General features: G+C 47.5%; 1 long non-coding RNA gene across 1 annotated transcript in view; it reads right to left on the reverse strand.

Moving 5' to 3' along the window:
- Nucleotides 1-22,854, reverse strand: part of LOC112972239 — a 36,353-nt gene that overhangs the window by 13,239 nt on the left and 260 nt on the right. The gene's annotated exons all lie outside the window — the stretch shown is intronic.

Below are 22,854 nucleotides of genomic sequence, written 5' to 3' on the forward strand. Positions count from 1 at the left end.
AACAATTTCCACACCTAATGCATATCTCCAGCATAAGGCTGGTTAATAATTCAAGATCCCTTTGTATGTATCTCAACTCAAGAAGAAAAAAAAATGTGCTCAGGCCTTTGCGAGCCAAGTTTCAGTACTGGGATTACGGGACTGCCTCTGCCATGGTGCTCGCATTTGTGACCGTGTGCTCAGCTGGCGTTGTACCTGCTCAACAAGCCGTGCACGCATTACGCTGCGCTGGACGTGCCAAGCAGCGGTGGTTGTACGCGGAGAGGCAGCATCTGAGCCTTGGCTTAAATCACTGATGAAGGCAGATTTAAACTAAGCCACAAGCCAGCGAAGGGGCTGGCTCGGCTCTGCCAGTTCTGCTGCAAAAGAGCCCCCAAAGCGTGGCAGAACAGAGAGCAGGACTCACTGAGTATTTAAACCAGTGCAGCTTGTGCGATTATCTCCTGACCTCCTCGTGCGCTCCGCAAATGGTGTCACGCACCTGCTTTCTTCCCGAGCTTTGTCTTTGCCCCTTTTTCTATCTTCTCATTTTCAAATCTGAGCTGGCCATGTTAAAAAGGTGTTATCCTGAAAGGGCTTTTCCACAACGTACGTTAGCGCTGCCCTCGCTGAGAAACACGAGAACAACCAGCCATCCCAGCATCGCCCGAGCGACACCCAGACCCATCAGAAAGGCGCCCGAGAGACATCACACGTGGTATCTCAGATACCCTCAAGCCTCTATAAAACCTTGCTGGGGAAAAGACAGCAACGCCACAGCTTCGAGCCCTCACCAAGATTTCAGGCAGAGCTACATCACCCTACAGCACGGGAAGGACCGGACATGAAACCATACGGGTCCCGCAACTGTAGGGAGCAAGCGGCTCGTGAAACGCTCAGGGTGCCGTGGCCAGGTCCCTGGGACAGGGCTGCCGGGGCAGGGAGGGTCATCTAGCAATTTTGTTTGCAATTTGGCTCTGAAGCACTTGCTGCCCGAGGTTTCTGAGCATTCGGTGCATTCAGAGAACTGCGATTTCTGAATCCTTATGGTTTGCTGCAGGCCAGCACATTTCACAGCATTTCTCTTCCCGCCATTTGTTAATTATTAGTCTGGAAAAGCCATGAGGGAAATATTTAGCGTGGATTATGCTCTCGCGCTGCACGAAAACCCTTTGCAGAGCGCCGTAGGCTTTGCAGCCCAGTGAACGCTTCAGCGAGCCACAGCAGACCCTTTGCAACCCCCTCAGCACCCATCCTGGCTAATAGTTTAAGACCAGCGATGATGGCTCCAGCCAAGATTTATTTCCTCCCGTACTGGAGCAAGCCTCAGGGTTATTGCTTTCTTTTCCCTTATTGCTCTCTTTTCCCTTTCCCCCTGTTTTTCCCACCAAAGCCTTCTCTTCTCTCTCCTCAYGAGCCCGCAGGCAGCGCCTGCTCCTTGCAGTCCCCCTTGTGCCTGCTGGCCTCCCGCAGCCCCCTCCATCCCGCCCTGTGCGCTCCCCATCCCGCCACCTCTGCCAGTGCCACGCGGAGGATTTCAGCAGGCAGATTTCCAGCACAGGATTTTTAAAGTGGGGATTAAAAAAAAAAACAAAAAACCCCCCACCTAGCCCAAACCACAACATGCGAGAAAGGCCGCTGTATGGCTGCACAGGTTCAAAAGAGCCAGTTCCTCCAAGTTCACTTTAAGCAACTGAGTTTAAAGTTTGAGCCAGGATCCTCCGATGCTACCCCGGAAATCAGAGTAAAACCGGGGAACTAATTGCATGGGGTTATTGCGAAGGCCAAAGGCACAAAGAGCATCAAAAAGCGCTTAGACACGTTCACAAGGGGTCAGTTTGCCTGAGACTATGAAGCGTAGCAGCCTCGGTGAAAACTTTGAGGGCCGCCGTAAAGTCCTAGGCTGGTTCACGCAGGAGCGGCCTTTCGTTGATACAGCGCGGCTCCCGTCCCTGGTCCCTGCGCGGGAGGCAGGCGCGCTTCCCCGGAGTGAGCAGCAGGACTGTCGCCTATCGCTGGATTTTACGGCGTCTCTTCACAGGGTTAAGGCTCTTGAGCCCCCCCCCCCACGTTTTTTCGGGTCAAACGTATTTCACGGGGAAGGTCAGAGTGCGGCAGCACAGCCGCGGAGGAGGCCTTCCCGCAGGGAGGAAGGTAGCGCCGGGCTTTTGAAGTGCTGATAAAAAGAGAGCCCTACAATTAGGGGTTTGAGTTGCTCTGGCAAATTTGCATTTTGAATTACTTTTTGGCATAATTWTGTTTCATCTTTCCTTCCACTCTGACTTCTGTAACTCTTTTTGTCTAAGGCTGGTTAGAAATACTGGGTAGGATTACAGTTTAAAAAAAAAAAAAAAAGGAAGAACGATTTTTTATACCAATACAAATTTTTTCCTCAAAAGATTCCTTTGAGACTGACCCTTAGGAAGAGAAGGCGGGGGCCGACGCAGGGGAGCGGAGAGGGCAACCCTGCGAGGATTTCCCGGCGGGACGGGACTGTGGTGACCACAGCGCCCACGACGCCGGGCAAAAACGTCCCCTTCCTCACCAGATAATTAATGCTACTTTTCAAGCCTAGACGGGTGGTTCAGCCCCCGACCGAGCCGTGGAGAGACTGAGCCCCCGCAGCTGCCGATAGCAGGGAAAAACCCAAAAGCCGCCAGGAAATGTCCCCAAGTGTCTCAACCAGCCAAAAGCCCATCTAGAGCTTGCCAGAGTGCTACCAACAGGAAAGAAAAACTCAAAGGAAAAGAAAATGCACTTCAGCTTATAATAAAATAATGTAGCTACAGTTGTCAGGCACCTGAATGGAGAGGCGAAGGTTAGATGCATATGTACTGTATTTAATTCTGTCAAACAGTATTTGAACACAAAGTGGAGCTTGCGTTGTCGCTGCGCCCCCCTCCGCGTCCCCGCCTGGCACGCTGCCCTACCGCCTGAAAGGGCCGTAAGCACCTAATAGGCTAATTTGGGGTAATTGCAGAATTTGAGTCAAGAAAATGATGGGGACTTTGTATCTGAATGTCACCTCTGATATGCCGTGTTAATTTTCTCTCTTAATACCCTCATCTGGATGCTAATGCTGGATGATTACGTTGGTGGATAAAATGAATGTGAGCGGGTCCGAGTGAAAGGGCATCGATGCCTACGGCATCCGGCCATCGGCTTATTGACACACCGGGCCCGACTTTGAGCCGAGTTAAGCCGGCGTAAATTAAAAGCAGCCCCCGTAGAGCTCTGCGGGCAGGGGCGTCCGCGGCTGGCACCGAGCGGCACCTCCCCGAGGCAAGCCGCCCACTCGCCAGCACAGGCAGCAGTTGCACTATTTCCCGCTTTTGCCACTACAGCAAACAACGCTTAAAACATGCTGGGAAGGCAGGAAAAAAAAAGGAGCAGCTCAATAAATCAGTGCTTCGTTTTGCCACGCGAGCAGCATGAGGCTTACACAATATCCTTAGGATATTATTAATTAACGATCCAGCCCTCCCGGCTTCTCCGTGGCGGAATAAAAGTTGGCAGAACAGAGGAGCTCCAGATGGAGGAAACCTTCTGCATCAGAGCAGACTTTACGAGTGACGAGCCCCTGTCACTCACGGTTAAGGGCACAGGCCTAAGCGGGTTGCTATGTTGTGAATCATAGCTAAGAATACCCCAAATCTAACGTGTTTCTTTCTAAAAAACTACCTGTTGCACCAGATGTACTCAAGAGTCCAGCTCTCTACTGGCTTTGGTGCAAAAAGCACTTTTTTTAGTTAAAGAGAAAAATTTATCTCTGGCGAAAAATAAGACAGCAGAAGATGAACTGCAGCCACAGCCTCACTTCAAACACATCCTGCCAAAAGTTCATGGAATAAAACGCTACATGGCACTGACAGAGAGTCTCCAAGCTAATTCTGCGTGAAATTTCAGACTGATTGACTAGTTCCTTTTTTTTCCCCCCCAAAAAAAGTGTAATTTATGCTCTGTTCTAAGCCCACTTTAGAAAGTGGCTTATGTGGGTTTGATGCCAAGCGCTCAATAATAATAATAGTACTCCAGAAGTAATAGAAAAGACTTCACCGTCCTTTACAAGGGCCACCAGCCCTTGGACTCATGGGCAGAAGGCCTCTGCAGCCAGCACCTAAAAGGCTTCTTGAACCAGAGAAAATTAACTGCAAGATCTTTATGAAAGAACTGTTTCCAGCAAATTAAAATACAGGAAATATGACAAAAACACAAAGTGTGCCTTGATCAACCAAGATGGAAAATCCTGGCAACCCACCGCTGTAAGACCCGTACTGAGCAGACCACCGTCCTGCATGGCTTGTGCCCATGCTTCTGCATCACAGGGGTGCGTTCAGCTCCTCCTGCCGCCACTCTGCCCTGCTGGGCCCAAATCTTCCTGGATTGCTCACCCAGATAGCGGGAGACGACAGCTGAATTTTGCTCTTTTAGCTCCAGAGAGCTGAAGCCTTTCATCAGTTTAGGAGGAAAATCCACCGACCACGCGGCTGTCCAGCTGTCCAAACCGTTCTCATGAGAGCTGCCCATTTGGCTCATGAATTAACTACTTGTTAGCATGGAGAGCTGAAGACCTGCAAGTTATAGCACTCATGCGCCTCTGCTGCGCTCTGCTTAACAGACTGAATTACCACCACTTGACCATATTTAAGAAAAGTTTTGGTTTTCAGAGTTGGACGTCATTTAATTTCCACTCCCATTTAATTTCACTCCTCTAACTACTGAATCATTTTGGTGCATTCTTACATAAAAGAATCCCGTGTTAGCCAGGATCCAAGCTTAGCTGTTTAAATCTAAATTTCCCATACCACTGACCCCTAAAGTTCAGTCAAACCTAAAATCCTCATCCAAGTTTGCTGTGCTAAGGTTCTCCCATGGGTCTCACCATGGGTATTTAGTTTGGTTGCAGTAAGGACTTGCACTCTTTCCTCAAAGTTATATAATTTTGTATGTTATTGGAATGGCCTTTTTTTTAAACTGATGAAGATAAAGCATTTAATTTTGCACTTTAAAATCTGTACTCCATATCGTATCATGGTTTAAAATGCCTGTTAGGATTAAACTTAAGACTTTTCTCCATTGGGTCCATTAAAGCTCTTGCAATTTGAACCTGTATTTTTTGATAACGCAAGAGGATACCGCATAAATCGCCAGAGTTTATTATTTTTAAGCAATTCCCCCTCATCTTCACAATGGAAAGGATAATTTGAATTTTAGATTTTAAAGGCTGATCTCATTTGAGTCTCCTTCTTTTCTAGATAGTGACGTTATCCTTATTGTCTAATTAAGGAAGAGATGGATTAAGTGGGAGATTTATTACCTATGTTGGAAATTACCATAACCATTATTACAATAGTAATGTCTGTGTCCTGCAGGATCCAAAAGTGCTCAACCAACTAAAGAAATGCTGTTTCCACTGCGCACGTACAACAGCAGCGGCACCTGGAACACCTCCAGGCTAAAAATCAGGTCAGGATTTAACCTAGTGCATACACACATTAGATGTATAGTACGTATGAGTGGTCCTAATCCTTGTGAGTTTTAACAGTGCTAACCATAGGCTTAAAGATGCATGTATACAGAAGGGGTGATACCACCCCCCAAAACCCCACATTTAGGTAGCTAGAGAGGGATTTAGGTAACTTAGGTGCCTAAATCCATAGCCAGGTCCTGAAATTCCCCCTTTAGATGTGGTATAAGTTCACAACATATCTTTTTCCTTTTAGTTTATAGCTGCTCGAGAGGCTTTAGCTCTGCTCCTGGAGCATCTCAGCCACAACAGGCTGGATCGTGCTGGCGTCCTACTCACACCGAAGCCCAAGTGGAATAAAAATAAATAGCAGGTAAGTGCTTACGTCCCCTAAGGTGCTTGCTCACAACCCCCCAGGGGGTGATTTGGAAGGAAACGGAGACCAGCGGCAGCCGCTGCTGCTTTGGCTTTGTAACCGTGAGGGGCAAAAGAGGCTCGGCGCCAGCCTCCCCCTTTCTCGCGCCCCCTCCGAGGCCCCCAAGCAGGGTCCCCCCAGGCGACGCCGAGGGGGCCCTCGGAAGCAAAGCACTGCAAAACTGCCGGCTGCACCCCACGGGCCCGCGCGCCGTACGCGCCCGTCGCAAAGAAGAGGGAGCGCGTACGCGTCGCACTTGATGCTCTCGGTTCGGACGGGCGTTGAAGGAAACGAGGCTTCCGGCAGGACGTATAAATCACAGCAGTCTCTAATCCTCAGCTAGCTTTATCGAATCATCTGCTAGAATCAGAAATTCTTGCAGGCCGGGAGGAAGACGATCAGCTGGTGTAAATTGTCATACTTACAAAACAGCACGTTAATTGCTGCGATAATTTACACCAGCTGAGAGTCTCCCCCGGGGGCTGCGTTTATTACTCAGCTTTGTGTCTGCGACAATAGAGGTCTCTGTCAGGGACTGGGGCCCGGGGTACCTTCATCACAGCAATAATGACGGAAAGCAATAGCAACTGCCTGCCCTTCAGTTCTGGATAACCCATGCAGCAACTGAATTTGACTTAATTGCACAACAGTGCGAGCGGAGCCCGCAAACACCCGTGGAAATCACCTTCGGGGTTTTTCTTCCGCTCTCCCCCCACCCCAGTTACCTTTTCACCAAGTGATCTTTCATCTATTTATAACGCTGCGGAGAACGTGGCATTTTGCTCCTGTTTCGGTGCGCAGATAGCCAAGCTGCGTTTTGTTCTTTACAAACGCAGGCCTGAGAGGCACACCGAGCGCGTGAGGAGGGCGCTTCGGGGGTTAAGCGCTCGGCGCTCAAGTTTGCCCAGCTAAGCAGCGAAAACATTTTTGGCTCACTTCCTCGAAATGTGACCTGTCAGTTGTGTTCAACTTGATAAGGTCTTTTAAAGCTAAAAGTAGTGCAGTGGGTAGGGCTGGCAGCCGCTGGCCGAGCGAGCTTGGTTTTCTTTTAAAAGCTGGCACCCTACAAAATGTTCTTTTGTTAACCATGTAAACGTTATCAGAAAAAAAAATGCAAACTAAGGAACTAAACTTTGCTGTGCGGCGGCACCGTGGGATTAATAGCGTTCAACTGCTCTGGGAGCAGCAGCCGCCTTCCTCCGGCCCCACATCCGCGCCGCATCTCTCCCGCCACCTGCCCCTCGTTTCACCCGCTGCGAAAAAAGCAGCCGGGCAATTCTGATCCCCGAAGGCACCTCCAAAACCGCTGGCGGCAGCAGTGTCCCTCACGTGCCCCGCTGCGGCCAAGCCGGCGCGCGCTGCAAGTCTTGCAGGAGCTCGGCCGCTTGTCCCTCTGCCCTAGCGCACACGCGCTCCTAATGATGCGAACAGCACGCTGCTTTTTATTCTGTGGGCTGCTCCTAAGCTCTTCGCTGTTCACACCCTGGTCGAAAAAAAGGGCTCGCCTGAAAATCCACTGCAAGGGAATTTGCTTTTCAGCAAGTGTTGGCCTGAGGGCTACGAATTAGTCGAGATCCACAAGCGCACAACTTTCTCCAGAGATACCACCTACCCGCAGAACGGCCAATGTAAATTCACTTTTAAAACTGGAATGAATATTCATGGGAAATGTCAGGCGATATTCACCCGCCCGTTATATAATTAGTCTTTGCTTAAATTCTAATCTCGCTCCTCTCACTGTGATTTATTGTCTTTTATTGCAGGGTGCAATATAGTTTGAAAGGGTCTAAGCGGTCTCAATCCTTTATTTCCAGTGGGAATCAGGTAATTTTTAAGAGCTTCACTCATTGTTCCCAATGCAGCCCAGCTTGACAGAGCAACAGGGGTGACAAAAAAACCTGGAAATATGGGTAACGTGTCAAAGTTAAAACTTTTAATTTTCAAAAATCTCTGTATCAGCCAGTCTGAACAACAAACGGTTTCGAAACAGACTCGCCTTGGTGCATGGGCTGGGTTATTAGGAAGCAAATCTAGTGAGCATGCCAGCAGGGAAAGCTGTTGGGAATGGGATAGGCACCATACCATCCCCAGAAGGCGCGCTGTGGAGTAATGACAGCCCTCGATCAAACGATACGCCTGTTAGAAATGCCCTACCTCAAACGCGCCGGTAGATATTTACAGTTAACTCTGGTGATGAGAAGGCGTGATTTCGTCTTGCTTTCTCCAACGCACCGCCGCAACCCGGAGAGGCATTTTGCAACTCGAAGGGTGGGATCGCGGCATGCCCCGCAGTGTCCGCCGCCCCGAGACCGGTGGGTCCGGGCTGCCGCCCCTTCCCTCCTCTGCTTTTGACCTGTTTGCTCGGGTTTGCGCCCTAAACGGCATCCCGGTGACAGCCCTCGTCTCCCCCGGCCGCCAACGGGCGCAGTCTCCCCGCAGCGAGCCGGAGTCAGGGCCGACAACACGGCTTCCTCTAACCCGTCACGGCTTTGCTTTTAAGGCTCTGCGTGGGCAGATTTTTGCCTTCACGTGGCTTTGATTGAAGCTTTGTTAAAGGAAACATATCTGACACCACCCGAACGCAGTCAGGTGCTGTCATGGTATTGATGACACAGTTTGAGACAAGATAAGGTTGTTGAGTTGGGGCTTTTTTTAATGTCTGGTTAAGTTTTCCCTCTGTATATATTCCTAAGATATAGATCTCTTAAAAAGCCGATTCTGAATTTAGCAAGAACCTAAAATATTTTCAAGACATACTGTGCCAGGAAAAAAAAAAAAGACTGTCTTCAAAATAGTCCCTGCTATTAGAAGAACTATATGCGCACTTCACAAAATGCAGCCGCCTTTCGGCTGATAGAAACAATATGGGGAACATATTGCACAGGAGGTCTGAGCACGGCTCTTTTCTTCCGTTTTGCTTTAAGCATCTCCAAAGAGGCTGCTTGTTTTGCGTGCTGCAGCTTTGGAGGGCCCTGCCAAAGGGCTTGTCTGAGCGTGGCAGGGCTGCCGGCATGCGCCCAGGGGAGTCTCGGCCCCGCGCCACCGAAAATTGGCCTCCGGACAACCTGCCCAAATGGACACCCCAGGAATCAGAGGCGGCTCTTGAAGGCTACCTAGATGATGTGCCCATTGCACAGAACCGCAAAGTCCTTTTGCAGCAAGCTTTGGATGAGACATTCATTATAGCGGCCTCACCCTTACAAAAGCCCTAATTTTCTTTTGTGCCACAAAGGCAACACAAGTCCACTCTGCTCCGGAGAGATCTTCACACAGAGAAAACTCAATTTCCAGCATAAAGCATTCACAGAGTTTCATAGGATTTTTTAGCATGCGCAGATACCACAACTACAGTTAGGTTACAAATGCCCCAGCACGCACATTAGATCAGTCTGATAAAATATTTAAACAATACCAAACAGGTTAATTTTGGCGTGGTTAAAATTTCCTGCACTGGTCCATTAGTGGAGATGTTGGTGACATTTTACTGTAAAACATGTCTTGTAATAATTCACGGTGACCCTTAATGCCTCCTTTCATACCAGTCTTTCTAGTGGCAGCAAGTTTTCACTGAAGCCTCCGTTCCCCCCCATCAAATCCCGTAAAATAACAAGCAGAGCATCTTAAAAAGACCTGAGCTCTTTTTTATTTGACAGCTTCAAATTAACATTAATGAGGACGACTCTCACTCAGACTGTAAAACAAGCCAATATGCGGTTAAGTTCAGCTATTGACAGGGGCAACGTAAGTCACTGAACCTACAAACGATAAAAATCGCAGTTGGCCAGCAATTAAACTTACAGCAATAAAAAATAAAAAAAAACCCTTTCAGCCATTAAGGGCATTAGCTGGTCCTCATGAAAAAGCCTTACTGACCTTTCGAAAGGGAAAAAGCCCTGCGCGTTTTCACGTTCTGGCCGATTTCTGTGCATGCCGAAGCGGAGGGTCCCTGGAAGCGCAGCGCCCCCTCCGGATGCAGACGGGGACTCTGCGCGCGGGAGCGAGCCGGGGACGGGGCAATATTCTTTATTTTTTATTATCTTTGCTGCCGCGGAGGGCAGCGGAGCGGCGCCCGTTCCCGTCCGCACCAGCTCTGCCTCGCTCCGCACGGGCCCGCGCCCGGCTCAACCATCCCCGTATCTCTCTGCAAAACTCCCTGCTGCCCCAAGTGCCGACCCCAAGATAGTCTATTTGCCTCCACCTTCTTTAATAGCTTAACCGCAGCCTTTTCTCATGGCGCTAAGGGCACCTTCTCTGGTTGAGGGATCAGGATTTTTAAAGTCTGCGTGTACGTCCCAAGAAGGGAAGTTAAAACTTTACCCATTTTCTGCCCAAACTGCCCTCACCAGAGCTGACTCTGCTGCACCAGAGCAGGATATGAGAGAGAGCAGCGTTGCTCCTGCCGAGCTGGTTAAAAAAAAACTCATAAAAAAGAACATTTCTCTGTGTACAAACAAAGACTTGGCTCAAATCGGAGGGTTAAGATGCATCTGCCGTAAGTCTGTCCAACGTATATAGGAATTTGTTAAATTCTTCCATCTGCTGTAGTGTCTGGCCACCGATTTGTCCTCGTAAATTCCTAAGTGGCGTTGCTTTTCCAACATTAAAAAAAGGAGAAAAGCTGTGTTTGGGGGAACATTCAAGCGCATAAATATCACCAAACACACACACACAGAGAAAAAGGGAGGCATGTAATGTAAAGGCTCGATGCTGCCAATTAGTAAGAGGATTTTAGGAGCGCTCACCACCTCTTCATGAAAATGACCTTTTAGGCAGGCTGACATCACCCAGATGTTTTTAATTACAGTGACTCTGGGATTAATTTCTTTGCTTATCTGTTACTGCCCTCCAGCACTGGTTCCTGTTGATTAAATCTGCCTCCGTAACAGAATACAACTTTGCTCCTGGATACAAAATGGCTGGAGATCTTCGGTTTCCTGCTTATTGTGTGTTAACGCTTCACTGCGTTTTCACATAAGCTAGCAATATGGTGTGACATGAATAAGGGGGATCAGATGCATAACATATTGCCTGCGTTGCTCTGCCTTAAACTCAGAGCGTGTTTGTGTTTCTCTGCGCCCTGACAAATCGCCCTGTTTAAGGGTCCGTGCGTGTCTCCGAATTAAGAAGCCGGGGGCCGGGGTTTCCGGGGATGACCAGAGCCCAAGCTTCACGTGAAAGGTCGAGAGGATCGGCTTCCTCGATACAAGCTCCTATGTCTTCAGCAGGGGAAGTATCTCATGGCGCAAGTGCAAACTTCCTGCTGGAAACCTCCTCCGGACCCCAGAGGTTTCCCGGTTGGAGACCAAGTGTTTAGTCCCACCAAAAGCCAGGGGAGGTTTTGCCGCCGGATTTAGTGGGGCTCTTCCCCTTCGATTTCATCCTGCGGTGCAAAGGGCCGGGGCGCCTGCGGTGCCGTGCACGGCTTTCGACGCACAGAGCAGCTACGCCTGCGCTTTGAAAAGGGGGCACGTGCAGCAACCAGCCGGCCGATATAAATGCCTGTTTTGCACAGGGGACGCTAGGAACTGCCCAAATGTCTCTAGACACCAAAACACGCGCGGTACAGTGGCTTTGCACAGAGGTGGAGGAAGGGCAGCTTTAGGGAGCCGACTCCAAGCAGGAGCAAAGCAGCCGTGCCGGTCCTGGCGGCTCGGGGTCCCAGCAGCACCCTGGAGCGGCTCCAGCGGATGCTGGAAAAGCACATTTTCTTCCAAACCCTCAGCGATTCCCTGAGTATTGGACACTTTACCAGGCCCTTATGAGCTCAGAGCAAGGTTTGGATTTATTAAATTAAGGACTGCCTATTTTTCATAACTCTCCAGGAGAACAACACATCAAAGGCCTGATCCTGAGACGTATTTAGAGTCATTAATTTCTCTGGTTTTGGTGGCAATGTGCATATTGCACACGGTTTGGAAGCAATTTGTCGGAGAAGCCTTAAGAAAATAATAGAAAAGAAACGCCGCTCGTGTTTGCAAGTGTGCCCCCACTCAAGGGCCCCCATTCAATACCCAGTGTGGATTCGGGGGTAGTCAGGATCTCCTTTTATCCCAACAAATCCTGTTGTACACTAACATTATTAGCTTTACAGACTTCCCTTTACATATTTAAAGCGACTGTCGTTCCACTAATGACTGTAATTGTTCCAGACATCCATTAATTTTGATTTATTAACTTAGTTTATTTCCCATCTTGCCCACTCTATAAGTAATTTACTGTTTTAATATTGTGGGTCAATACTAATCATATAATCTGTAAGTTGTTTAATTAATAACAATTAGCACCTCCCATCAAGAGCTCATTTTCCTGCATGAACACTGCTAATGTGATTTTCAGAATAAATCTACCTGTTCCCTCCTCCAACAGTCTAGTCAACTTGTTTCACTAGAAATGGCTGCTTTAAACTGCCACAGTAGCTTGCCAGCTTCCATGATTTTATCAAGTATTTTGTCTTATTTGCTTTTCTTAAAGCCTTGACCCTTAAGTCAAGCAATAGCACAGGAATCTGCTTTTCATTGTAATAAAAAAAATGCTGGTGCAGCATATGGGTGTAGGAAAAACCCTTGCAAGCATAACCACTAGTCTCAAAAAACAGGAGGTAAATAAGAACTAAAATAAAAATATTCCTTTTATTCTTATGATTTTAATCTAACCTGTGCTTTTCTGAACCTACCATCTTTTTTTTTAATATTTGGCATTGGCATTATTGCAATATCTAGCAAGGAATGTACAGATATAAAAATGTTTAAGCTCCTTTCATAAAGACCTCAGCAATTCCTCTACAGCATGGCCGCTTAATCTTTCATGTCAGCACAAAAATAAATAACAGAAATTAATAATAAAGTTAATTAATACCTATTTACAGACCAGATACTCGTCTCCTAAAAATTCTTTCCAGAAGAAACTTAAATCTAGCTTCTAATATTAAACTTGCTGTGCTAAATCTTAACCAAACAAAACACAAAAAACAAAAAATGCACCAACATGCACCAGCTTGCCCAGGTGCATAGCAAAGGCAATGAGCTGGTACACATAAATGGGTAAGGATTGCTCCCTGTCCTTTGAACACAAGAACTAAGAGGGAACCATAAGCAGCTCGCAGTCAGCTAGTTGAAAATGAGAAAGATATTTATTTGCGCAGTGGCTGGCTAAACTGGGGACCGCACTGTGGATGCTGAAAGTTTGCAAAGGTTCAAAAGAGGAGCGGGCTAATTCATAGCAGCGAAACCCACGGAGCACCGTTAAATGCAGAGACACTGCCTTCACCCAGGACGTTGGAGAGCCACCAGCCGGGAAGGCTGGGAGGCCCCATCGTAGCCCTGCTCTCCCCTGGGCGCCCACCACGTGCCTTGGTCACAGCACGACCACTCTGACGCCTGTGTATACCAGCTGCTTCGATTTCCGCCGGTAGCTTTTCTAGCTCACGTTTGAAAGACCAGAAGGGCAGGCAAGGGAACGACGGTGCTGCTGGAAGGGATACGCTACCTAAACTGCTAGAGTACGGCCTGTCAGCAAGAACGAATAAGCAAAATCAAAGAAGAAAGAAGGTACTTATAACCAGTGTATGCATAATGATTATAGCTGAAGCGATTATTTCTCATCCCACCTCCTACTGGCATTTCCCTATGAAGAGGATACCTGATAGATGTAACCAACCAAAGCTACTCACAAACCACACACAACTTTTATTACCGCATTGGCTTAAAGCAGCACTTTCTACATCGTCAATGGTGATGCGGCGTGAACCAGCCAACAAAGCAGTTGCTACGCTTTCAGCACCTTACTACCCAGAATGGCATTAATGCATTCAAAATTTGGTTAACCTTATAGGTCGTACGGTCTTTAGCGCCACAACTCTACCAGTGACATAGCGAACAAAAAAATACAAAATGAATGAATGAAAAAGAAAGATTAATATTGCTATTTTACGCAGATAAGCAGTTGACACAAGAGGAGGTGAAGTAAGAGCTCCACCACCACAAAGGAAGCCTGCGACAGACCGACAGGCTGAGCGCAGATCTTCTGACCATCCTTCTTCTTAGTGCTCCCCCACGCACGGTCGTGTTTGCTCTGCATGGTTGCACCACATCCTCACGTTTTCTGTTCTCAGGTAGGCTCCGACATGTCAGATGTCCATGTCTAGTTTATTTTTTCCCAAAGGAACGCAAGGTAAGCGAGCAATTAATGCAAATACTCAAGCTTTCAGAGAAATACCAAGCATGGGAGTTAAGTACTCCCAGGGAGTTTTAACTCTGACAAAAAGATGTTTACCCCAAGATAGCTGGAAAAGGTGTTACAGTACAATCCTTGGCAGTTGCTTTATCTTAATCTTCCATGTTAAAAATTAAAGACTGTATTAATGCAATGTCAGACTTACTTAATAGTACTCTTTTATCAAGTTGATATGATAGTAGCTAATTATTAAATGAGTTAATGTATGTCTTGTTATTTAATCTACCATGACTGATAATGAACTGTGTCAAATACTTATTAGACACTCATTCTCTCTACACCTAGCTGACACTAACATGGCCCACAATTAAACACCAGTGCTCCTTCACTGCCAGACACAATTAGGCTGTCAAACATTATTCTACTCGCTATTCTTTGGTCCTAAATAGAAGACATGTCATCCTCCATTTGTCTGGTCCCAGAAACTGTCCAGGAAAGGAAAAGCCAAGGGAAGTCTAATGGAAAGTAGCCAAACTGGGTTAGATACACCCAGAGACAGCCAAAACCATCAGTGAAAGATCAGTGTCAATAATGACACAGAGTGAAATTATCATGCTTGGGTTTGAGGTTTCTACTACACCTCGTTCTCTAGGAGACATTGAGACGACAGCCATGCTACTAAAGAAAACAGGTCACAGCGCAGGGCATGGGCTCATGTGCACACGAACCGAGCTCTCCTTCCACCAAGACAGGACGGCTGCTTCCTCCTCTGGGACACACCGGGCCCAGGCACTGACTCCAGGAGCACAAGTTGGCACAGACCAGAATTGCACTCAGAAGTGTGCTACAGGTTCAACACTATGGGCAATCGTGGATCAGTGCTCAAGTCTTCACCCCAATCCCCTTTAATTTATTAATAACTACATTGCCTAAGAATAGGATCCTAAGAATCTTCTGGGCCAAGACCTCACAAACTCATGGCAAAAACTCATGGGTTCAGCTCAATCTACATGGTACTCACCAGATGAATTTTGGGGTCCTCAGTGATACCACTGCTGGATCCTTTAATTTAGTGTGTTTTTTGTTCGGAGGAATGAAATATTGGATGCATTCGCGCACCAAGTTTTGACTTTTTAGTTAGCTAGAGACACGAGGTGAGACTCACCTCCTGCAGACCCCACTGAAGTACTCAGTGTAGCCCTCCAAGGTGGACCTGGTGCCAGAGTCACAAAACAGCAGCGCTCTTGGCCAAGGAGGTCCAGCTAGTTCTGCTGCGGGAGAGATGGGTCCAGCAGCTGGGAGTCCTGAAACTTGACTATGCTATGCACTTACTCTTGGCACACTACACAGACTATCCTCCATCAACCTCCCGCCCCACTCTTGGCTAGACCTTGACAGTTCCACCAGGAGAGCTACAAATACATACAGAGTAAATTTATCTTACACTGACCTTCCTTCAGCCAGTTCAATACCAGCTTTTTCATGAAGGTGGTAGCAGTAACCTGAACACAGCTGAGACTTAAGAAACTCTAGTGCTCCTCAGGCTGAGACATCCTCAACACCTCACTGCAAGAAACAGCGCTGCAGACAATCCTCACGTGCCCTTCAGTCACAGCACTGCCAAGTCTGAGGTTTCCTTCACCCACAAGACTATTAATCGTTATAACCATTATTAATCATCACTATTCACTTGTGAAGGGACAGCTATCACAAGGCCACCAAGGACTGCTCCAAGCAAGCAGATTTCTGGGGCCATGCTCTCTCACTCTGCCTCTCTGCACTGTCATTCCGTCCTCCCTTCCCTGGCATCATCACCCCCAAAAAAGTAAAAAACCCCACCCAGCTACCCTCATCTTCAGCCAGACTGAGCCCCCCCTTTTTGGGGTTACCCTCATGACCAAAGTGAGGCTGAAGGTACAACCGATGAAGGCTGCTATTCTGGAGCAAGACTAACAATCCAGGAGCCAGAAAGAGTGGAGGAAGAGCAAGACGCAAAGCTCGACATACCTGTTTTGCTTTAGGCATTCTTGAATAGCTGCTCTCTCAACGTTAAAATAACAATTTCCAGTCACGTTGTCAAGCAGACTTCTATTGTGCTCACTTTGCGCATTAAAAAATATATCCCTCCCTAGCAGGAACCTCTGGAAATGTCTCACAATCACCTAGAAACACAAATGCGGTGGGGAGATTTCTGCCAGAAAGAGCATTTTCTAAATGACTCCATGGGCCATACCATTAGCTTATCAACCTGCTCCATGATTTTGACTTTGTTTCAGGGAGCTGCAACTGGGCAAACAAGCTGTTGACTTCACTGCTGAGTTATAGAGCTGGCTTTAGTCTGCATCCACTTCTGAAAATCCTGGCCATGAGAAAGTTTCTGCTGGCAGCCTTAAAATCCCGGTTGCATGTTAGCTCATTAAGGAGAGCACGTGGGGGGCGTATGGGATCCAGCAAGGCGCTTGTATCTCTGCTAGTACCTCTGGAGACCGTCCCTTTGGTATTTCATAGGAATTTGAAGTGTAAGCAGGAAGGCTGGGAAAATGAAAGTTTTGAGTTATTCACACTACTGGCAATGGCTCTCTTAAGAAGAGAAGTTTGTGTAGAGTCTAACACAGTTAGGACAAATCTCAACATGGGTTTTTGGCCCCTATCTTGTAATAAAGGCTTGCAAGATGTTAGGGCATTTTGAATCATTTTTGCTGGAGAAAATTAAGAATGAAGTAACAGCATATTTTATTGCTGTTTTACTTAGGGGGAAGGGGAGAATCAGAAAGCATAAAATTAAAAACTAATCATAACTTCAGCTCATACAAAGTCTCAGGAAAAAAGTTTGGTTTTAAAAATGAAAAAAAAGGAAAGCTGTTTGTTTGCTTATCAAGAAGTCAATTGAAAATAAATTAAAATACAGCCTGTATGAGAACTTCTTCCCACCTGCGTGTGAACACCTAAGGGAAATTACCTGAAAATGCAGAAATTGTTATACAGATCAAACAAAAGCACTTATCTATAATTACTGGACTTATCTGTTTGTCTCAGGACTAGCAGCAACAGCTCCCTTTGTTGGGAATAAATTTGGTGCTGTGATTTGTATTCTGCTCTTCTATCAGTTCCACCAAGATCAGGAAGGATTCAGTTTATAAAAGAAAATGGTTTCCTTAACTTTACTAAATAAAGGCAGATTGAAGTGATTTGGCCAGGTAAATGAGGGAGAGAAAGAGAACAAGAAAAATAGCCACAAGCTCTTTAGAGAAGGTTTTTTTGTTTTTTTCTTTTAATAACTTTACAGCAGGACTTGCTAATATCTCAGAGGGTTTGGAAGGTCTCCTGGGAAACTCCTTGCATTTCTGCTATGTCCTGGCTCTCATCCTACCTATTCAATAAATAATTATTAACGTTTTAAGCATTCACAGAAGAAACTTCCTGTTGCTAAGACCACATGGGGTCCTGCCAACTTGACAAGCCAACACTGCACTGACGATGTAGCATCAAAGCAAAAGGATAATTATCCGGTTTATAAGAAGCTAAAGGAAGCAGGTGCCCCTGCTAGTTTGTAATCATTTGCCATTGGCCAGTGGCCATAAGGACTTGTCTCCGTAATACGCTCTCAAGTTTGTAGTTTTCTCCAGAGAAAAGCTGAGATGAGGGTCTCTCGTTAAAATGGGTGGCGCGGAGGATCGAGTGTGTGCGTCAGGGTGGAGGGCAGGAGCTGTGGGCAGTAGGAGCTGGCAGGGCTGGGGCATGTCTGGAGAGACAGGGTGGACCTGGTCCAGAAAAGTAAACTCCACAAGTATGTGAGTTAGAGCTGCTCCTAGTAAATTCTAAGCTAGGAAACTGTCATTTCAGGGAGTATGTAATTGCTAGAGGAATTACTTAGTTAATCATCAGGGGATAGATTCATAAAAAAAAAAGAAAAGAAAAAAAAGCACCAGGCAAGACTCCCAAAAAATCAATTACTGGAAATGCTCTGCTGACTCTTTGGAACTGGTGTTGGCTTAACCAATTATTTCTAATTTAATACAAATCACACACTGCTCCTCACCCTTTCATCCACCCACTTCCTGGAGGTTGACCTGATGCCTGTGGCTGGATAAAACATTCAATGAATCCCAAATCAGCAGTGCTGTTTCCTTTCAGAGACACAAATTTTGCTGCTCCATATTTCTGAGGACTCGATTATGCCTTCAGGTGCAATGCAGCGTTAGTTTTACAGCCCTCTGTGCAAGAGCGGATGCCAGGAAACATTTGGATGATTACCCCTTTCCAAAGACTAGCTCCTCCTTTTTTTTTCCTTTTTCCCCCAGAGGTGATAGAAATTCTGCACCAATGTGTACCAGCAGCATGTTATCATCGTCTTCCTTGGAGGAAGGTCCAAAGCTCTGTCCACTCTCCTCCCACTTATTTTTCAGAGGAAAGGTGTAAGTGCATAAACACAGTTTGGCACTGCAAGTCTTCACACTAGGATTAGTAAAAATTTTCAATCAATCAGAACTGATTTTTAGGACAAAAATAGATTTTCCACTAAGGAATTATTTTTGAAAACATTTTGAAAACTTGATTTTTCATTAAAACATCTAAAATCAGAATTTTGGATGGGAGGGGGAAGAGAGAGAGTGGGAAACGTTGGCTATAATGCTATATACTTTTAACCTCTCTCATAGGCGCTGCTTCTCCTGTGACTCTGTGCTCTGCCCCTCCTCTGGGGCTGCCCAGGCAGACACGTGTCCCCTTCTGCCATGGGGGAAGGCCACCTATCCCGCCCGTAACCCACGGCGGYGCCTCCGAAGCACGATACCCTCGACGAGACCCAGCCGTGAGAGGCCTTTTCTGCCTGAAAGCCGCAAGCGAGTGCTCTCCGGCCAGCAGCTGCTCGTGAGCTCCGGCTGTCGGAGGTCTCCCGTCATTTTTTCCATACCCAGAGGCGCAGACGGGTCGGGCCGGAGAGCCGAACAAAACCTCGGGGGGGAAATACTCCCCGCTCCCGAGCAGCGAGGAAGAAGAAGGGCGGCCGGCAGAGGCGGCAGCCAGCGCGGAGCAGCCGGAGGAGCTGCTCCATACAGGTACTTTCGGGCTGCTCTGCATGCAGGTACTTTGATGCTTGTCTAGAAGCTGGCTGCACGCAGCTGCTGCAGCTACCCGAGCCCGGGCTCGGCCAAACTTCATCACACCAGTCGTCGCCTGCACGCTCGCCTGCCCCGCCGGTTTCGGTCACCCATCCGCTCGCCGCCTCTCCCCACTCTCTCTAGTGGCAGTGGGATTGCCTGCAAAACGAAACGCCGCCCACTCAGAGTCAAGTGAGCAACGTTTGGCCCGTTCTGCTTATTCGATAGTGAGGGAATGACTAAATTCACAATCGGGGCATGTTAGCGTGGCAACAGTGCAGCACGCTGCATAATGTCAATGTTTTCTCTTTAGAAGGTGAGTGATACTGAAACCGGCCTCTCTTTCTTAACTTTGTCTATTTTTGCTAGCTTGTTTTTTTTTTTTAATATGCAGGAGGGAGTATTTTAGGAAATGTTTTCTTCTCACAACTTTTTCTTTTTTTTTTAATCTTAAGTAACCCTATTTTAAAATGCTGAGTACATGCTTGCTCAGATAAATACGTATCTGAACACACAACTGACTATCCCATTTTCCTATAATTAATTTTTTTGATTTTGCATGTGCATTTCTTGCTCATTTGACCATGTAATAATTAATTAGCATTAATTGTATTAGATTGCACCTTCACAGTCTACACACATATTCAATTAGAAAGGCAGGCTCTTTACAGCACTCTTATTTTCAGAGGGGAAAAAGGGGCATCCACAAGCAGCGGAGAATTATCCACAGAAAGGACACGATTCACATCTACCAAAGAAAGTACTTTGAGTAAGAAACTGTTACTATTTTTTAAGGCATTTAAGCCATTGACTAAAATGTAATAATTTTTTCCCCCCTAATTAAAAGGCCTGAAGAAAACAGCAGAAAAGATGAGCTAAGGGAAAAGTGGAAGTCAGATGAAATCCAGGAGTCCTGCCCCCACGTGGGACGGTTTGGTGTTCGGCCTGACTATGGCTTGCGATGACTTGGGAGCAAGAAGGTGACTCACATGCCTAAAGCTAAGCGCACAGCTGCAGGCCTCGCAGCACCAAAGCCAGGGCTTTCGGCAGGACTTGGACCTGCTGCCCCACGTACTGCTCCTCGTTTGCCCTCTGCTCATTTTAGACGGACTACGTTCAGTCACGGCACATTGGTCAATGAGAAAAGAGCACCACGTTAACAGCTTTAGCCAAATATTGCAACATCCAGCCCAGGGCTACACCTGAATCCCTGCGCAGGGATACACCGTGTGATAAAATATAAAGTCAAAATCTGAAGTATCAAAAAGGCAGCAGACAGCTTACAGCCGGGATGGTGCTACCTGATCTTCCTCCTTTCAAAAACAGATGCCTATTTTCCATCCCAGCTGTTTCCCCAGAGGGAAAAACCTTCTCCAGCCCTTCCCTCCCGTCTCGCCCTCATCTCCGCCTCCTGGTCACCTCCTCTGCGCTCTCTCTCTGCTATGCCTGCATGGACAGCATGCACGGTCACACACAAATACAAAAGACACGCACTTGGCGGCAAAGCCCAACAGCTGGAGCTATCGCAAAACCCAAACATGAGCACGATGGTCAGGGCAGGGAGAAAGCAGGGACGTTCAGGAACACGTGCAGGGGCTGCAGATGTGAGTGGATGTGGTGGTGTCCAAGCCACACATCTAAATGGTTTCTATGATGTCCATATGCTGGGTGCTGGTCCTCCATCCCCGGTGCTCTCAGCTTTGCTCATCTCTCCTGCCCACCCCTTGTCACCAGACTCAGCCCCAGCTCCTGCTTCTGCTTAACTTCCTCTCGCTGCTCTGTCACTTTGCTCAGTGGCAGGGTGTTAACACCTCCCTTTGCTCTACCTCCCACACCTTTCCTCTCCCACACCCTGCATACCTCCCACGGGTCTCTCTGCTCTCACCCATACTGCCTTCAGTCCTTCCTCCACGTCCGTCAGCCTCTTTCTGTTCCTCATCCCGTGCCTGTCTCCATCCTGTCTTCCCTTTAAGACAACAAGAACTTCCCCTTCCTGGCTCCCTCGCGGTCCGTATTTCATCAGGCTACTCTGCAGTCTCAGTTTCTTCTCTTTCTTTGGAAATATCTCTAGCTTCAAAATCTTCTCACTCTCTGAGCTTATTTCACAACTCTTTGACATTCATCTGCCCTTCCCTTTTGCCGTCTCCAACTGGTGCTCGGAAAAACCCTGTTCAAAGTCCTCATGCCCCCAACCCTAATTATCTCCAGCTGCTCTTTCTCACCACCTCACAGGCCAGCCTATAGAAGACAATCAATATTTAACTAGCTTTATTACTAATGGTTGAAAGGATTTCATTTCAGTGCTCTTAAAAGTTTAAAATGTGCTTTGTTATTCTAGATGAGTGCTTTAGTCTCTCTTAGCTAGTCCGTCAGGACGTGCTGAGCCACTCCATGAAGGGGCATCAGAGCTCCAGGGGTGTTCAGGGGAGACATTTCTCAAGGGATGAGACTTTTCAGCCAAATTCACCACTTTCAGTCAAGCACTTCAGAAGCCATTTGAAGAATGGTTTTGTGAGACCAGAACATGTTGCAGTAATCGTTGCCAGCAACATCCTAAAATATTATGGGTTAGATGATGATGAAAAATGTCACAGCCTGATAGCTGACTGCCCAACACCACGTCCGCATGGACATGCCTCACAGCTCTTGAGTTTCCCTTTCAGATTTCCAGTGCCCTAACTTTGCATTGACCCCATACAGCAAATCGGTGCTAAGGCTCTCCTGAGGGCAGGAAATTTTACACCTAGCTGATGCCTACCATGCCTTACTAATCCAGACAGGTAATGCTATCTCTGCTGAGAAGCAGCAAGAGTTTCCACAGACATTTATCCTCTTTCATCTTTCCTAACCACTGCAAGCAGCTAGCTCAGGGGACTTCTTTGACAAAGCGTACATAAAAGCCATCCTTAGCCCTTGTTACAGGCGTTAGATCAACGCATTCCCAAAGGTCACGGGTGATGTTCAGATATTGGAGTGCATGTTATTCCTCCAGGAGAAGCTCATGAAGGTTATGAAGGGAGCCAGCTCACCCTTGCAATGGTCACCTTCAGCTGTTTTACAAGCCAGCGTATGAGGATGAATCATGGTGCTGCTTGTTGGAGACCTCTGTGCCCACCTGTGACCTGGAATACCTGGATGTGCTGAACCCTAGCATTTCTTGTCCCATTTGCAGAGGTTAATGAAGAGAAAATACTCCTCTGCAGCGATAGCCCTGTATTTCCTGAAGGCCAGAGCCTAACTTCTGAAACCCGGGGTTGCAGGGTTAGAGATTAGCAAGGCATTTTTAGGTGCCTTTGAGGTTTCTAAAGTGGGTGTAGGCAGACAGCATGGCTATCGCCACAAACACTTGGCTTCCCGATGGTCTTGAAAACATTACCTCATTCTGGTAAGACCTGCCCTATGTGAGATAAAAGGTGCAAATCGCACCTCCGCGCAGGAATCCTGAGGCGACGATTCAGAGAAACATTTCTGAGTCACCTCGGTGCCTCCCTTGCTGAAGGGGAAGCGCCCGCCGCTGGCTGCCAGCCCCCACCAGGAGCAAGTCAGCCGCCTCCGCCGGCCCCCGCCGCAGCACCCAGCGGGAGCCGCGTGGCCGTCCGCCCCGTCCCACGTCCTGCCCCAGCCTACGCCCGCGCTACGGAGAGCCGTGCAAGTGGTGGGGTGCCTGCAGAGCCACGGCTTCAGCTAGACAGCCAGCCTTACCTAAACAAGAAAGCAGAAAG

This window comes from Apteryx rowi, unplaced genomic scaffold (assembly GCF_003343035.1).
Source record: "Apteryx rowi isolate R43461 unplaced genomic scaffold, aptRow1 scaffold_48, whole genome shotgun sequence".
NCBI classification, from domain to species: domain Eukaryota; kingdom Metazoa; phylum Chordata; class Aves; order Apterygiformes; family Apterygidae; genus Apteryx; species Apteryx rowi.